Source organism: Daphnia pulicaria, chromosome 3 (genome assembly GCF_021234035.1).
Source record: "Daphnia pulicaria isolate SC F1-1A chromosome 3, SC_F0-13Bv2, whole genome shotgun sequence".
Lineage (NCBI taxonomy): Eukaryota > Metazoa > Arthropoda > Branchiopoda > Diplostraca > Daphniidae > Daphnia > Daphnia pulicaria.
Window position 1 is genome coordinate 6,028,830 of NC_060915.1, and position 6,000 is coordinate 6,034,829.

The window sequence follows — 6,000 nt, forward strand, 5'->3', positions numbered from 1 at the left end:
ATGTTCGCAACAGAGTTCTCTCTTGGACATCCAATATTACTCCCTTCGAGCACTGGAACGGAAGGAAGCCGGACGTATCAGATTTACGTATTTTTGGAGCAAGGGCCTTCGTACGAGTCCCTCGACCCTCCCGACACAGCGAAACTGGAGGCTAGAAGCCAAGAAGGCATATTCGTAGGGCGGTGCAACACTCAAAACGCATCAAGAGTATTTATCCCTAACAACAGAAAGATTGAAGTCAGCAAAAACGTTAAGGTTGATGAGGAAGTCCTCTACCGTGACATGAAGAATCTACCATCCTCAACGGTAACCCCAAGCATTAGACTTTTTTTCTTGCGTCATTACTTATATCTTTATCCATTACCACAGCATGAACTGAGAATCACTGACACGGCAGATGAAGAAATGAATGTAGACGAAGCTGAACCACTCGCTCATCCAAATGGTCCTCAATCAGACGAAGCTTCAACTCCGTTTACTGACGCGAATCTCATCGAAGACGTGCCTATCCATGACAATCCAATCGTCAACGAGGAGGAAACTCTTCCTGAAATCATGATTCACGAGGACAAGACTCCTTCCACTACTAAAACTTATCAAAGAGATGAAGACTCTCGTCCTCAACAGCGAGTGCGCCAGTCAACTCGTACACCGAAGTACAGCGAGAAATTTCTCGAATGGCAACAATCCTTGGCCAAACAAGCAACTTTATCCAGCGTATCAGCCGAAACCCAAGAAGTCAACACTCCTTCTCCTTCACTGGAACCCTCGAGTTATCTGGAGGCCATCTCCTGTGCTGATTCCAAATACTGGATACCCGCCATCTTTGAAGAATATTGTCACGGGTGAGGAGGCTAACACGTTCGGTTTTGAGAGCGACCTGAAGCTGTTTGGTAAAAGAGAAACAAACAGACTGGAGGTCGCGACTCCACCACCGATACACACACCAACACAGAGAAAAGTCCAACACCGGAGAAACATGCTCACCCTTTTTGCATGTTTCTCGTCCTTAATAACTATTGTTGTCAAGCGTCAGGGAATCGTTAAGTTGTTAGGACTAGGATCGTATGGGAAACGTCGGTCCTGGGACTGCCAAATGTCTGTTCTGGGAACCAATCAATTGCTACGTTATTGAAACGTGACATCTTCCCCGCCCACGTAAATGATCGTCCCGATCATGGCATTACTTCCATAACGACATTAATGATGGTGAGCTCTCAGATGGCTAGCTTGGCATCTGGTAGAATAAATAATTAGTAACTGACATGTATCGACGTTATATCCAGGTTAAGGTGAATACATCCACGACGCTCTTGATCTAAACTTGGCTAAAAACACACGTGAATATCACACACTAAAAAATACAATCACATCATGATTACTTTGCAACTCCAAGTCAGTCAACATTTTTTAACTCTCGTCTGGATCGTAAGTTATCATAAATAACACGGTGGGTTTTGGGAGCCATAGAAGAGATTTGGGATTGGTTTGGGATTTTTCACCTCTGTCAGTGTAATTGTCCAGGAGGTTCCGACCGTATTTTCTCCTCCCGGATTTCCGGCAAAGTCCTCGACTTTCCTACACTACCGACCGCTCTCGAGATTTCGGCAAATTCCTCGACTTTCCTATCTCTGTAGGTAAAATAGGGTCACAGGATGGAAATGTTATTTTTACGAGAATTTTTACATTTGAACACATAAGTAACGTTCGACAGCTTTTTAACAATAGGGAAAGGACCGTGGTAGGAGTGCAACAATTTTTCTGAACGTCCTCTTCTTTTGACGATGCTGAATCCATGCGTTCTTCCAGTTGTTTCTTGCTAACTTGTCGTTCCGAGAACGTTTGTTCGTAAAAGGTTTTCGATTCCGGCTCTTTCGTAAAATGTCCCGAACGTCATTACTGATTTCCTTTCTCATGCTACTCAACGTTGAACTGAGTTCGCATCGAAATTCAGTTGCCAATTCTTTTTTGAATGCCTTTAATCTATCTTCAGTAACGAACGGGGATGCTTGTGGTAGAATAGGTGGTTGTGGTGGTATCATTAACACTGCTGGAGGTGTAGATGGCGACACTAACGGTGGTTGATTGGCTAACAAGTCAGCTTGGCATTGAATTTGTACCGACCGCATAAAATCTTGGGAGGTATGAACTTCGGGGTCGAGGAAGGGATAAACCTTTTGGACAAGAGAGCGTTTCAAACCGCGTAAAAGATGCTGTACTTTAAGGGCCTCGCCCATATTTCTATCGACGCGGGAGCACAAGTAAATCACATCGTGACAATAAGTCATGACAGGTTCGTGTTCTTCTTGATAGCGGGAGCGAATTTTGGTTTCCAAGTCCAAATCATAATTAGGGGGCTTAAAAGCCACCAAGAATCGAGCCCGAAGATCTTGAAACGTTAGTGGGGCAGGTACTAGACTCAAATACCATCGTCGCGTTACTCCTTCCAAATGGATCCCAAAATTGTGCAGCTGCTCGTCAACATTCCACTCGTTATAATGAGCAATCTCCTCATATCTTGACAACCAATCCATCGCATCTTCATGCACTTCTCCCCGAAAAAAAGGTGGTTCGCGTTCTTTTCTGCTTGCCCTATTTTCCTCACGGGCAATACCACCAAGTCATTGTGCAGGTCCTTGGTGATGATGGTGTTCAACGTCTTCGGGGCGATCTTGGTTTACTGCGGCAACGGCAGCACGTCGCGCAGCGCGGGCTTCTCGTTCGGCCATTCTTTCACCATTTTAAACAGACCCCCAACAAACAAAGGAAAGCGGAACGCAAAGGCACAAGTTACAGTGTTGAACCGAACGTGTTAGAGAATACCCTGCATCTCCACCAAATGTCACGGGTGAGGCGGCTAACACGTTCGGTTTTGAGAGTGACCTAAAGCTGTTTGGTAAAAGAGAAACCAACAGACTGGAGGTCGCGACTCCACCACCGACACACACACCAACACAGAGAAAAGTCCAACACCGGAGAAACATGCTCACCCTTTTTGTATGTTTCTCGTCCTTAATAACTATTGTTGTCAAGCGTCAGGGAATCGTTAAGTTGTTAGGACTAGGATCGTATGGGAAACGTCGGTCCTGGGACTGCCAAATGTCTGTTCTGGGAACCAATCAATTGCTACGTTATTGAAACGTGACAATATGACTCGCTGCTACAAAACAGCACCTGGACACTCTGTCAACTTCCACCAAACCGGAAGGCAATTGAAGGCAAATGATGGTGAAATTCAAGCCTGGATTCAAGTCAACACCCGCAAGATATAAAGCCCGTTTTGTCATTAAAGGGTACTCGCAAGTATTTGGACTGGATTACACCGAAACCTACGCACCCGTAGCCAAAAATTACTCTATCCGTCTTATCCTGGCCATAGCTGCTGCAAAAATTCTCGAGATGATCCAGCTCGACGTGAAGACAGCCTTCTTATATGGAACGCTGGACGAAGAGATATACATGAAACAGCCGAATGAACGTCATCCCCGGAAAGGAACAAGAAGTCTGCCGCCTTGTCAAAAGCATCTACGGCCTAAAACAAGCCTTCAGAGTATGGAACATCAAGTTCAATGAATTCATCATCAAGTTTGGCCTAACTAGAAGTCAAGCGGACCCATGCATCTACTACCGACACCTACGTCTGGGGGAGGCTGATGAAGAGCTAACCATCTTCATCCTATACGTCGATGACGGACTCATCCTGAGTAACATCAAGTCAATTCTCACAGACATGGTGGAATTCCTCGGTAAATAATTTGAAGTTCGATCTCTTCCCGCAGATCGCTTCATAGGTGTCGACATTAATCGCAACCGACATCTAGGAACCATTCATCTCTCACAACCGGAATACGTCCAAAAAATTCTAGAGCGATTCAACATGAGCAACTGCAATCCTCTCGTGGTCCCAGCCGATCCATGTGTCAAGCTATCACCACAAATGAGCCCACAAAACGAAGAAGAAAAGAAAGAGATGACCAATGTTCCCTTCATGGAATGCATCGGGTCAGTAATGCACCTCACACATCTAACGCGGCCCGACATTGCATATACAGTTGGACAAGTATCCAGATATTCGCAGAACCCCGGAAAGGAGCATTGGAAGGCTTTGAAACGTATTCTAGCCTATCTCCAAAAAACAATCAACTTTGGTCTTCTCTTTGGTGGTGGAAGGAGCGAAATATGTGGTTATTGTGATTCGGACTACGCCGGAGATCTGGAGAGCAGAAGATCCACGTCAGGAGCCATCTTCACTCTGCACAATGGTGCCGTGTCATGGTTCAGTCGGTGCCAGACATTCGTAGCCCTCTCCACAACAGAGGCCGAGTTCATTTCAGCAGCGGAAGGTACAAAAGAAGGGATTTGGCTAAAACGCCTCCATCTCGAACTGGGAGCTACTGAATCGGCAACACCTCTTCGATGTGATAATCAAGGTGCTATTGCACTGATCCATGACCCTCTATTTCATCAGCGCACGAAGCACATGGATGTGCGCTTCTTCTTCATACGGGACGCTCAACAAGAGGGACGAATCAACGTCTCATGCATTGAAACTGAATCAATCAACTGGCAGACATCTTTACAAGCCCTCGCCGTCCCAAGATTCTAGAAACTACGCAAAGAACTCAACATTTGCGAACTTTCAGAGTAGAACTGTTTGAGGGACGATTATTGCGTTTCAGCACTTGGACACTTGACTTGAGGGACGTGTTGTATTCTTTATTTTTCAACTCAAGCGTTCCCCTAACTATGTTGCTGAACCCAACTGTTGCAAAAAACTTTCTCTTCCACTTCTTCTTGTCAAAGTTCCCTTCGTCTGCTATACGACGTCTTTCACACTTCTTCTTCTACTTCAACCGCGTTTCAACATATAAGTATTCTGTCTGAAATTATCATCTGTAAAGTGTGTGTTCTCGTATAGCATACTTTGGTATTAAACTCTCTTTATTTCTATCAAGAGCATGCGTTCATCATTCTTAATTCTAACATATAAACTCTACAGATACGTACCGAAGGATTGTAAATGCGCAATTGTGGCACCTGCTCTAAAGCCAAACAAACCAGCAGAAAGCGCCGACTCATACAGACCAATTTCCCTCACTTCATGTCTCTGTAAAGCTATGGAGAAAATTATTAACAACAGACTGAAGTGGCATCTAGACCGTCTAAACTTACTCCCCAAGGTCCAGACCGGGTTCCGAAGAGGATGCACCTGACAACCTGATCCGGACAGAGTCAGCAATCAAACGAGCTCAAAAACAGCCACTCCACCACAGCAATCTTCTTAGACATATCCGAAGCGTATGACAATGCCTGGATAACTTGACTCCTGTTTAAATTAACAAAAGCAGAAGTTAAAGGACGCACCCTGTTATGGCTTAAGAACTTTCTTACCGGCAGAAGAATCAGAACCCGGGTAGATGACGACCTCTCTGATGAAAGAGAGATATTCAAAGGAGTACCCCAAGGAAGTGTCCTCAGCCCCCTACTTTTCAACATCATGCTTGTGAACTTTCCAACGCCGGACAACGGATGCGAAATATCCCTTTTCGCTGATGACATCGCGATCTACTACACCGCTAAGACGAAGAAAGAGGCAGAGGGACCGCTCCAGGACCTACTAGATAAGATAGAAGAATGGGCCATCAGTTGGAACTTCCAATTCTCCGTGGATAAATGTGCTTCGCTAACATTCACAAAGAAAACGACAAATGAACCAGAACACCGATTTAAACTCAGTGGAGCCGACATAAGTGACGAAGTTCTCCAATACAAATTCCTAGGAATCACATTGGATCAAAAACTCTCATGGGAACTCCACACGAAGAAAATCATCAACAAGATACAGAAGAGAGCTAACTTAATCCGTACGTTGACATACGGAAAGAATACCTTGAAACTGCCACTCCTTATCCGTATCTTCAAAACCATGATCCGGAGCGACTACGACTACGGCTCGTTCGTCCTTGGATCCATGCGTAAAACAAGAAAGAAACAAGTTTA